The 14,169-nt window shown below is 31.1% G+C and overlaps 1 long non-coding RNA gene across 1 annotated transcript; it reads right to left on the bottom strand.

The window, feature by feature from the left end:
* Positions 1–11,184: 11,184 nt before the first annotated feature.
* Positions 11,185–11,911, bottom strand: LOC112087611. Its single transcript, XR_002900163.1, has 4 exons — positions 11,792–11,911; positions 11,581–11,705; positions 11,418–11,499; positions 11,185–11,325 (listed from the first exon to the last, which is right to left on the bottom strand). It is a non-coding gene; the product is annotated as an uncharacterized LOC112087611 (long non-coding RNA).
* Positions 11,912–14,169: the final 2,258 nt, after the last annotated feature.

The raw sequence follows: 14,169 nt of genomic DNA, 5'->3' as shown, positions 1-14,169 counted from the left end.
CCGAGTTATATATGACGACTACTTTTTAGGTTTTATAGGCACTACATCATGTCGATCGCTGCTTGTCTTTTAGCAATGAAAAACATGAATTACACCAATGTCTCCGATATAACTCCATCAAACCAACTACACCGTATTCTTGTGAAAATACTGCATATTTTCGAGCACATCGATGAACCTGACAACACTCCAGATCCGGTGACTCTATATGTTCCGTGCATATCACTTCTCTGATATACATATTTTTGTTTTTATAGGGTGATAAAATACATGGATCAATATCAAAAGGGTTTATAGACAGTTTTACATCAGAAGTGAAGCAGGGAGATTCAATTATTCTGTATCGTTTTGCTGTAGTCCCTGTCATCGGAGACTTGAGGCCGACGTTGCACAATTATAAAATTATATGGAATTCTCAAACTTATTTTTCAAAGATCTCTTTCTATGATAACAACAACTACCTAAGTATTGTTGAATTTAGTAACATACACAACAATCTCCGAGACCCATTGTTTTTTGTTGGTATGACTTTATATAAATTAATAAATAATAACAAAAATATATGTTATTTTATATCTATAAACTTTCTCAATGACTAACTAATCTTTTTATTAGATATAATTGGACACGTCGCAGTGATTGGAACATTTAGTCACAAATCCTCCAAGAGCCAAAGAAAGTGGGGTGATGTTTACGTGGAGCTCCATAACGAATCGTAAGTTTTTAAAATAAGTTTCTCAATTGTAATCACTGTAATTATCAATTTTCACTATATTATGTGATTATTATATGCCCAACAGGGATGCTAGGTTGCAAGTGTTATTACGGAACGACTATGCACTAGATCTGATGACTGCTTTATCACGGAAAGAACACAAAATTAACATTTGTGTTATACAATTCGTCAAACTGTTCAAATTCGCATATGGTTGGGCAGCGATAACCGCATACGATTGTACCGAAATTTTATTAAACCCCAACCTACCCGAAGTCGAGAGAATGCGGAGTACAATCACAAAATCAAACGACAATGTTATATTAAGTTTTGGAATAGTTTTTTTTCGTATGTTTGTTTTTTTTATTTATTTATGTTTTCATCATTTGATTCAATAAACGATGGTACTATATCAAAACTCTGCTTATAGTAATATTATTCTTTTCGTATACCTTATTTTCTTCCATTTTTAAAATATATGTTTATTATATATATACATATTTATTTTCCTAGTAAAATATTATAATACTTTTAAATCAACAACGGTATCAATGGACTATGAACACAATTTTGCATTGAAAACAAAAAGTGACACTCTTTGTAAATCAAAAACAATACGCTAAAATGATATGTTTTGCGAAACATGTGAAGTTTATAGATATTGAATAATTTATTTATTACAATAAAAATAAACAATAACTATGTTGTTCAAGTACACAACTTATAGAAAACGAAATAAAAAATTTATATCTCCTACAGATACTGATCTTCATATCCATCATCCAAAGGGGTAAAATCAACTGAAGTTTTAAGCCTGGAACAATATGACAATATTATTCAATCATAAAAATAGATGTCAATAGAATACATATACAGGATATAACATCAAAAATGGAATTTACATACCTCATCTTTGCTATTGCCATTTCTGGAGTAGGAGGATCCACGAGAATATCAGATATGAATCTTTCCGATTCAACTATCCACTCATCTAATTACATATACATATTCAGTACGCATGTGGAAACAATAAATTTGTTAAACTTCTGATTAATTTCTGTATTGAATAGATATTAATAGTTAATATTTATGTACCTCTCCACCTATTGAAAGAGAAAATTCGCAATACAATAATATGCCTTGAAGACCTATCACGATTTGTCCAAAGTTCTTCAAATTTTATTGCCAAGTTATCCCAAGCAATACATTTCAAGGAATTTCTACCAACATAGAAGATACTTAACATATTTTAATATATCAAGAAACCCAAGTCTGACACCAGTTATTCTGAGGATAAGTTGTACTTACCCGAGATCTTCTAGTACAAAACGAATAAGTGGACGTTCTGTGGGTGTATCCGATGTATCGGACATATGAACTCCTCTTTGAAGTTTCTGAACAAAAGTGACAACCCCGAGAAGATCAACAGCAAAATTAAACAACTAAGTTAGAAAAAATTCATTTCTCAGTTAATGAGATAAACCAAGATAATAACATGCATGTAAAAAACTTACCAAGATATCGGTCTGTTTGAATCGACGCAAGCAAAATATCTATGAATACACAGAAAGAGTATATTTCTCTGGAAGACTTCGGATCGGTTTTCTCAGTGATTGTATCCTCGTTGAAACGTATATGACAATTGTTTGATGATATAATTGGATGGGGTAATCTGTCGGTAACTGCAAAATTACCAAGAAAATATTACTCTCCTTCGAGCAATGCATACTCAAATTTGTCAAGTATTCCAAATGGTATGGTACACAGGATGCGATTGTCCTACACAGTTTTAGTAAAAAAGAATCAATAAACGATTACATTCCCAAAACATGAACATGAATAATCTTTTAAAATCTCATAAACTTACAAATTCATCAGCGAGAACTAACATCCGATTAGGGCAACCAATGAGAGTAAAATCATAATAATTTCTAACTACTTGGACACAAATACGTTGCCCGCCGTTTGTCTTCTGAAGTTCAGAAACCCTATTACATGGAGAAATTCATTATTCGTTAGTTTGGAGATGAAAGATGAGAAAAATGAATGTTTTTTTTATAGAACAGAGTCAATAAACGGTTATGTTTTAAAACGCGGGATTAATATACTTTATAAAACGACGGTTATGCTTTTAAAGGCGGGTTTTATATACTTAAGCAACGATTCGTCAAAACTAACAAAATTAAATGACAATTGGTTCAAATGTGAACTTAAATATATATTTAAGAAACGATTTGTCAAACTGATCAAAAACTCGCACGTGACTGAGCAGCGATAACCGTATACAATTGTACAGAATGTTCAAACTCGCACATGACTGAGAAGTGATAATCGTATACTTTATAGTATTAAAGTTTTTTTCGGTATTATTAGAAAATAGTTATGTAATAGAAAAAACAGCAAAAAATAAAAAAGAAATATTCTATCAAATCTAGTAAGCTAAACCTAATGCACGACATGCACTTCGAAAAGAAGGATAAACGACTCCACCAAAAGTTCTAATATCATCAAAGTTACACGGACCCCTCACTACGTCTAACAAAACCCTAAGATAATAATCTTCTCCATACTCTATCGGTGATTCTTCTATAACACATGGACCAGGATTTCCACGTCGTCTTGGTCTCCACGACTTATTTTTCTGATCCCATACAAATCGAGAAGGTATCTCCGAGTACAAAAGATCTCTCGCCTCCGGGTAAACCTGATTATACTTCATCCATGCATGGAACTTAGCTTTTCCAACCGGAACATGTGCATCTAAATCATTAGCAAACAAAATATGTCTTTCGGGAAGATAAAATGGTAAAACTTGTAATTTTAAGCGTCGACGCCTGTGAGCACCTAGTCATCCAAGTCATAGCAACAAATCATTATTAAAACTAAAAAAAAGGTTTGAAACACGAAATGAACACTAAAAAATACAAAAAACAACAAAACATAACATAAAACAATAATTAGTTTATGCATAGCATAATGATTACCTATCCCCTCCATCACAGAGTCCAAACCAACAACTCAACTCGGAAGTCCACCGTATGTGCATATATATATATATATATATATATATATACACATATATAACGTTCATGCTAACCAAAATTAACAATTTTTTATTAATAAAAAATAAGATAAATATAGATAAGATCTATTTTCACATAAAATTTTATTTTATTATTTTATGATAAGGTAAATTTTCCTTCGGGATTACAACAGATCAAAGGATGTTATATTCGTTCGAAAATTTCAAAAAATAAATTTGTATTGAATAGTTAAGGAACATTGTCAAATTTCATTATTAAAAATCTGAAATATATATATATATATATATATATATATATAGCTAGGGTTAATCCGTGCGACGAAAGAAAAAAAAACATCAATTCATAAACATTAGAAATATAGCATAATTTCAACCCGAAATCCATGTTTTCCTTTTCTCATGACGGTAAACTATATGAGACTTTTTGATAAAAAAAATACAATATTAAAAGAATACCCTAGTAATTTTATTAATTATAACGGAAACATTTTAGTAATTATAATATGCCATATAAAAATATAAAATTAAACTAAAAAATAAAATAAAAATCACTTAAAATCCTAATGCTTAACTTATGAAATTTACAAATTGGTTAGTCCCATCGCATGACATGCATCCTTGAAGGTAGGATACACGATACCAGCAACAGTCTTAATATTCTCATAAGAACATGGGCCCTTTATGACAGCCAACAAAATCCTGAGATAATAAGCCTCGCCATATCCATCCGAACAATCTGTTATAACGCTGACTCCAGGGTCACCAATGACACGTCGTCTCCATAACTTTTGCTTACGATCCCAAACAAAATTACTTGGAATTTCTGAATATATAAGCATCCTAGCTTCCGGGCATTCTTTGTTGCAGTTCATCCAAGCCGTGAATTTAGATATTCCATTAGAACCAATATTTTCGCCTTCATCAGTCATCACAATCTCCGATTCAGGAAAATGGAAAGGCAACACGTTTGGACTAACACTTCCACGTGTATTTGCACCTACGAAACATAATTAGATCTAAGTTACCAACTAATATAAATAAGAAAGCAGAACTTAATAAACACAAAACGATATCAAATTGGATATATAGTATATATCGTACCTGATGAGTTCATTATAGTGGTATAAAGGAAAAGTTCACAGCAAAGAATGGAGGAAACCACGATATGACACTACATTTATATATAACCGAGTATTCTAGGGTTTTATTATAATTTTGGCATTTTTTTATTAGAAATTTGACATTTTTGTTTTATTTTATAAATATACGCACACGTAAATACAACAGAATAAATTTTCTCTAGAATCTTCAAGAATCATTAAAACTGAATATATAATTCATTTGCTACAAATACTGGATACTTATTCGTACAAATATTACGATCATAATATATATATCACGATATTTATTTAACTATATCGTGATATATGTACATTTTATTAATTTTGATACTTATAACAAAAAAAACGAACAGAGTTTAGATTTGTATGAGTCGGGTCGCAATAAAATCAACTTTCAGAGTCACGATAGTTTCCAGGACGTTATATAGATGTGTTCAAGGATAAACCTAAATCCCAAAACAACGCTTTAAAAGGTCTATTGATTATAACCCCACTATCATATCTAAGATTACAATAAAGAATTATCGGTATCATAGATAAACGTCATAACAAATTAACTATCGACATAATACCAAACTTGATAACCATAACTAAAACAAATGCGATAAAAAAATGATCTACAGATGACGATTGTAAACATAAAACTGAATATAAATAAATCATTTTTAAAAAGAAAGAACAACTATTTATAACGAAATATTAAACTCTTTCAAATTAAATAAAAAACTTAAGTAAGCATAAAATCTAAATCATTAATATTCCGAATAGAAAAAGGTTCTAACAAAACTCGAATCATAAAACTGTATAAGATAATATAATAGCGACCTCATTATCACTAAACATCCTATGACATAGAATTCTTCTTCCTTCTAGATTCAGATGTTTTGACAGGAGTAGCAATGACGTCAGGATCCTCACGATCTCTTTTAGAACTCACAGGAGCTGTCTTCTCAATAGAAACATCTGTATTTAGTTTAGCAATGTCATCAGGAGCATCACAGTCACTTTTAGAAGATGCAGGTACAATCTTCTCGATAGAAGCTTCTGCATTTACATTAACACTGACATCAGGATCATCACAATCACTTTTAGAACAGGCAGGCAGAGTTTTCTCGATATGTGCTCCTTTATCTTCACAAACAAAGGTTTCCAAAAGTGGAGGCTTAAAAAAACAAAATCATAGCAAATAAACAATCCGTTATGCATAGTTACATATCTAAATATCCAGACAAACTAAGAATCGAAAGCATACCTCAGAATAGACCTGACTACAGAACATCTGAATCATATAGTCATCAGATGTAAACCGGTCAACCGAAAACGAAGTCTTAACCTTTTTGACATTATCTTCCGTTACAACAACCTTAAAAAGGAACTCTTTTCCTTTTAGATCACGTCGTGATTGAGGCAGTCCAGACGAATTATCCTACAAAATATATTGAGAGTATTTTAAATGAGTTATATAATCATAATGCTTATCAAATAAAACTATAGGTGTACCCCAACAGATTCTTCGAAAACTTCCTCGGCAATCTTCTTAAACAATTTTTGAGCAATTTTGTCGAACATGACAAAGACTGCCATCCCTCCAAAACCATCGTCCACGTTCAACAACAGAAAGAAACTATAAAAGAATAATTAGACAATTAGTTTTATAAATATAAAAAAATATACGACATAATGATTATAATGGTGTGTAGACACCGAATTCAAACAATAGAGATTTGACTACCTAGCAACAACTTCAGACTCAGAAACATTACTATTGCAGTTAATGCATTTCCAAGACGGCGGCGAAGGAGCATGGTCTCTCTCGGGGATAGGATGAACCTTTTTCACACTTCTTGCATGCTATGTAATACCACGAATTACTATTGGCAACCGAGCGTATGGTCGCCAATGTCACATACTTACCAACCTGCTTATTCGAAACAATCAATGACAACCACCGATATACAGAAATTTTTTTATAAACAAAAATGACAGAGTATCGCATATTCACATACCGTATCGATCGAATGTATAGAACTTAACTTTTGCCTAATATTAGTTCCCAAAAATTCATTGTTTAATGAATCTTTAGAATCTACACCCGAATCATCTTCGTTAGGAATGTGAATATACTTATCTTGAGACAACCTTAACGGAAAAAATACAAAAACTAATTATAGTAGAACAAACATATGTACAAATAAAACCGTACTGTAATTTCATTGAATAGATTCTTACTCAGATCAGAATTTTGCCACCAGAGGACACACTGGATCAAACAAAATCTAAGTTGTATTAAAAGCAATTGAGACGCTCATCTCACCTAAAAAGTGTAAATAAATCGGTGTTTCAGAAATACATATAATTTATGACAAAATTGTTCATAATCGTCGCTAAAATTAAATCAGTATAAATCATTAAATAATATACCTCGATAGTTTTTGATACATGCAAGCCTTATAATAACCACAACGACGGATGCGCAATTACGTTTAACATAAGCAGCAACTTTTTTTGCGTAATCAGCCCAAAGAGTACACGGTAATTGTAGGTCGCTGTTATAATTAATACATGATCATGAGTTAAATCATATAAGTAAAAATAACACCAGATAAAATAAAATATTAAATTAGAACTAAATATGTTACCTCTCATCTCTAAGATAAATCTTAAGTCTAGAACGACGTTTCCTTGAGCCATGACGTCCTCAACATGACCAACTCTTACGATTTTTCCGACCACGTCTTAGCATTTATAATAAAGTAACACGAAACAAAAGAACCAACACAATTAGCCAACAGCTATCTAATGCAGAAAGTTTTTAATACCGTGTCATAAAAAATGTTAAATAAACTCTGCGTCTCAGTTTAGATATGGTACCGATCAAATAGCCATTGTCCAAATCAGTTGATAAAATATCTGGAAAACTTTTTATCTATTTCTCGGGAATTTCCTGAGGAAAATCCAAGCATCCAGAGACAGTCGTAGTTGCATAGAACACTATCTTGAAAGGTGTTCGTATAGTTCGATACTCAGAATTATACTCAACAACCTTAAAAGTATTGATAAGCACCGATCTCCCCTCGATCAAATCTTTACGAAAATATTTAGTGAAATATCTTTCAACAGTTGTTTGTATCCTATCACCCTGAGTTCCAAAGTACAAAAAAAAAAAATTAACTAACAACTAATTAGCTAACCGGGATATTCATAAATTATAGCACTAACCTCTTGATCAACCAAGACCATCTCAAGTGATGAACACCCCCCTCTGCCTTTGAATCCATCCCAAACCTTGAGGATATTAACTTTGATAACAATGTTATCAGAGCCAGGACGTAAATCCCTAACGAAAACATTAGATGCTGATTTTCTTTTAAAAATCAACATAGCTTAGACCACACGATATTGTAACAAAAAAGAAAAATTGGGAGAAACCAAGACGAAGAACGGGTCTCTATATATAGAGTAGGAGACATGATATATATATTATATATATATATACAATATGTAAATTAGACTTAATTCGGATATGATTTACTACTTTTTAGAATATACATATATCGCAACAAAAGTTAAAGACGATAAAATCTTCTAATTTTCTTTATTTTAAAATGGTTAAAAACGATAAAATCTTCTAATTTTCTGTATAAAGCAAAAAAATAATACTCAGATAATATTAATTTATATACTTTAACAGAAAATTAACATAATGAAGTTAAATTCAATTTTAAAAATGGCAAACATTACAGTAACTGTATATACAAAGTAGAAAATATATTTCATAAATAAGTAATTAGCGATTTAGGTAAACAATTAAAGGAATTCTTCCTAAACGATGTGTTTAAGCTACTCAAAACGTTAATACATACTAATAATTAAGCGTACCAATAAATTAGATAAAATGAGATCAATCAAAATATCTTTACAGTTTATCATTTGTATAATTTATCCTCCGTATATAATATTTACAATTCTTAAACAATATATTGCATGAAAGAATAATTATTAGTCTAAATATAAAATGAAAAATTTCTATAATATATTGTAACAATCGCGCACATACGCAGAGATAAATAAGATAATTCATATGAGTAGAAAATGCCAATAACAAACTTAAAAACTGCAATGTAGTTTTACACGATATAAAAAAATGTATAGGCTGGTATTCCAAGATTTATGTATTCGTGAAATGGAAATCAATATTGATCGGTTGACACCAATGCCTCTCGGAGACGTACCACTTCAGGAATAACTGGTGCCAACATTATCCCTGTGTAATTAGGAGCGGCTACAGCCATCCAATTACCTTATGATCACAAAAAAAAAAACAATCGAAAGAATTAATAACTTAACAAACACTTTTAATTTTTATCTAGTTATATCTATATTCGAAAAAGTATCATGAATTTCAGCCTTAGAATACCTCGGATGATATCAACTTTTGCAGACAGAACGATACATATTATCATATCATCATCACAATGCGTCAAACCATCGAGAAAATCTCGACCAAAATTGCCAACCAAACGACATGGTAGACGACATCCTCTAATAATTATAAAATAAAACAATCAGCGGAAAATTGGTTGTAAGTAAGTAGCTCTGAATTATAAACTGTATGATAGTACACAATACCTCTGATTCTCCAATTCGATATATATCTCGTTCATCATGTAGCTTTCAAAAGGATATTGTGGATCAATGTAGTTTCCAACAGTCATAACACGTCCAATTAGATCTTAACGCAAAAAACATAAAAAGGCAAGTCAACACTATAACGATTTTACAACTTACAAAACATATTATGTGTCATATCACAAGAACATACATAATACACACAGCTTACCCACACAACTGTTAACGTCGCAGGATCCATCTATTATATATTCGAACTCGGTAAAAGAAAAGCAACGATATGAGTTATCCATCACAAATACACCGACAGACGTTTACAGTTTACAAAATATCAAAAGAATGAGAAACAACTCTATATATACGCCGAATCATATCTCAAAATATGTATTTGTTTTATTTTATTTTTATAAAATTTAAGCAATGATAAGATTACGGAAAAGCGAAATAATATTGTGTTACAATTAAACTTTATTATTATAACAAATTTGATATATATAATTATTCTAATATCATTTATTATATATTGCTTTTATTAAAATAAGAAATAAGTATGCCCCAATAAAGAAACTAAAAAGAAAATATGATAAATAACTATTGTCTTCTGATAATCAACCAATGAACCCTAATGAATGGTATGCACTTCTAAACGAAGGATACACTACTCCACCAACAGTCCTAATATCATCAAAACTACGTGGACCCCTAACTATGTCCAATAAGAGCCTCAGATAATACTCTTCTCCGTACTCTGTCGGCGATTCGTCCCCAACACACGCACCAGAATTTCCCTTTAGTCTTGGCCTCCATGTCCTATATCTCCGAGTATAAAAGATTCCTCGCCTCTGGATAAGACTGATTACACATAAACCAAGCAAGGAATTTAGGTTTTCTAGCAGGAACACGTCTATCTAAATTATTAGAAAACGCAATATTTCCACAGGGAGATGAAACGGCATAACTTGCCAATTAACACGTGGTCGCCTGTGAGCACCTAGACATGGACAATAGAAAAACAATCATATATACAATAACAATAATCAATCGAATACCGTAAAGAAAACTAACGATTATTGACGTCTCTAAAAAAGTAATACAAAACTCATTTACCAAACGCTTCCATCAAAACTCATTTACCAAATGCAAACAAATCTAACAATGCAGACTGGTAACTCGCGAAGTCGCGATAGATGCATATATATACCTATACCGAAATATATGCATATATATAGAGATATAAGAATTATGTTGTTTACGCGTTGTTTATTTTTTCTAGGGTTTCTTAGAATGTTTTCCTTTAATAACATTTTATACATTTTAACTAATAAACTTTTTCACAGAACTTTTTACCTTTCAACTACTGAGTTTTTCCTTTTTAATAAATAATAAAATAATCAATTATATATCTTGTGTCTGATAAAAGAAACACCATGATTTTCATAGTTGCTAAATGGAAAAAACTAAATGTTGTAATATGATCGGGGATATCTTCGAATCCTCTAAAATTTTTATAAATTTGAGTTACTTGGAGTCCAAAAAATTAATAAAAACATGCGTTATTTATGTGAATATATAACTTATATTATTTTCTCTGCTTTCAATATTTCAATATCAAACAACAATAATAATTACATTAAAAAAATATATTTATTGATTAAAATAAAAAAGTCTGAAGAATAAAGAATAATTAAACTATAATTTGTATACATGGTAAATAGTTTTTAAAAATGATATATGCATATCTGAATAAGATGCATCATAACACTATTCAATGTAGACGTCCCACACTATCACGCGTGCATGGCCTCTTATGCGGATATCTGCAGTTTTATAAAAAAGGTTTGAGAGAGAGAAGGCGACCACGAGTTAATACAAAAAAAGTCAAATACAATCATAAGTATTAGAAACTCACTGTTCCAAAAACTCATCTAACTCTGGAATACGGGGATTGAGTTCGAACTTAGTAGGAGAAGTGGAAGATATAGTGATCTTGCCTATGTTTATAAAACTCATATAGAATCAAAACAATAAAACAGAACGAATATAGAGAATATAAATTAATATATTAAAAATACCTCCAAAATAATCAATAACCGCCCATCTAAGCACTCACACAATGATATCCTGATCACAGCGTCTCCAAGATGCATAAAAGTTTTTAGCCATCTCACCGGAAAATTCACAACTCAAATCAACGCCACTAAATTAAAACACGTCACACATAATCAGTTAGATAGAATAAATAAAACGACAATATACAGTTTAAAAACATCCAGCAGACAGTACCGTTTATCCCTAAGACAGAATGTGATGGTTGAATATCCACCCCTTATCTCGGAATCACATATATCATTACATGGACTACCATATTAAATAACAGAATGCTCTCCAGTCAGTAAACCACACCACGTCCTAGATCGAGTTACATTTAAGACCCGACCTATCAAATCTTCATAAACAACAAAAACTAAACCATGTTAACATCAGCAACATAATAATAACAAAATTCAATAACTAAATAAAAAATAAACACACCAACTAAATAGTCCTCATCATGGGCACGGTCCAATATCCTTTGAAAGTCAAGAAGTCAAAATAAGCATTTTCACATCTACGTGAAGTCTTGTCAATGATAGTTGATGGTATGAACAATATTTTGTATCTAAGTCGGTCTACAACTATCCTCACAATCGATAACAGAAAAATGACTGATAATAATCCAACTACCAACATCTATGCAAGACAATGCGACACCGATCTCACCATCCCTAACAGTGACCTGAATTTTAACACCCTGTGAATAAAACAGTCAATTAGACACCAACATAAATTTATAATATTTTTGTGTAATAGTACAATAAATACCTGTTCATCCGACAATATGAGCTCCATGGAAGAACGTTTCGAAATTAGCATATGCATCCACGTCTGTAAAACCTTAACAAAGATAGTAGAACCATCTTTGGAAGGACTCAAACACATTGAACCAAGAGAAACTGTATAAGTACACACCGAATTCTGGTGTCCAGATATACTAATATTCTTTTCGATGAGTATATCACTCAGTTCGACGTTTCGCTGATCTTCACTATCATCGTTAATCTCAGTCTCATCATCCAACATAACATCTTCATCATCATCTTCATCATCATCAGTTGAATCAGCATCGTCATCATCTTCATCTTCGTCATCACCGCTATCACCTTCTGAGTTATCACTTGAACCATCAGATCCTTCACAAGACTCATCGTTGTCAATAAAATCATCTTCAGAATTGTATTTATCTGTTTGGTCCATATCATCAGTATCATCGCGCGTATCTGAATCAGACCCCATATAATCCTCAAAACCATAATCATCATCAGTACCACGACCAGATAACACCTCGGTATCATCAGAGTCACTATCTTCTGCATAGATAAATATATGAAAAAACGGCGTAATTAGTATTCTAAAATAAATAAAAAACGGTGTTCAAAACAAAAAACAAAGAATTGAAACTATTAGATTCTTTATTCATAACCCAAGCATTCCTCGCAAAATCCCATAGAAAGGTCTTGAGCATGATCACTCGTATTAACACGATCAAAACCTAAATGCACAAAACAAACATCAGAACAAACATAAATACGTATAAAAATTTAATATACATCATTAACAAAAATATATTACATGAAGAGCAGAAATACCTCCTTTGATAAAAAACTTGTGATCAAGAATAGATATATAATACGCAGAATTAATATCTACATAAAAAAATGAATATGTTCGTAGATTAATATATAATAAAGGTATGTATCTGAAAGACTAAGGTATAGCACTACAAAAGGTACAAAACTGTAAGATTAATAGACAGGACTATGAACTTTCGATAACAGGATGATATGTCTGCAAGGTCCATTCGTCGATAGCAGAATCCATAAGTAACTTGCATGGATAACCTACAAATACAAAACAACTACTAATAAGTATTATAACTTGCATGAATAACCTAAAGAGGCACAACAACCTTTTTTTTTTGTGATATCCACGAAAACGTATGGAGTTACGTAACGATAATCAGTCATCTCTTTGTGATTCATATTCTGACGATCCGATTTCAACACAGACCTTAACCCGTGAGCATAAGCCTGGTTATCAAAACCTATAGTCGAATAAATTATTAGAATTCGTTAAAAAAGTAGAGAGCATATATATTATTACTAAATTTGATAATAGTTAGATATATACCCGAAGCAGTAGACGGAACTTCCCAAGTGATGATGACTTTAGATGGATGATCAAAGCTGTACTTAGACGAACACATAGTTAGGTTTGCATGCAAATAGACAAACATGATGAATCTTTTCTAAAGAGATCCAAAAAGTTAATGTTATTATAAAAACCCTAGCAAAATAAACATGAAACTCTAATAGGAAAACTAAAGCATAAATTATGAGACGTTTGGTTGAAAACACTCATATTTATACGTCTAAACAACTTAGGGTTTATTTTCTTGTGAAAAATACTAAAAGATAATTATTGTTCTATATACGATATTATCTTCCCATGAATTTCGTAGTTATTAATTATAAAAATGTAAAGATTCTATTCTAGATAATAACAAAAGAAATTATGACATATTTCCTTTTATAAAATATTTAATAAATAAAAAATATTTCCAA

This window comes from Eutrema salsugineum, unplaced genomic scaffold (genome assembly GCF_000478725.1).
Source record: "Eutrema salsugineum unplaced genomic scaffold, Eutsalg1_0 scaffold_8, whole genome shotgun sequence".
Classification (NCBI taxonomy): domain Eukaryota; kingdom Viridiplantae; phylum Streptophyta; class Magnoliopsida; order Brassicales; family Brassicaceae; genus Eutrema; species Eutrema salsugineum.
The sequence above is the reverse complement of the archived record's forward strand: the minus strand, read 5'-3'. Positions and strand labels throughout refer to the sequence as shown.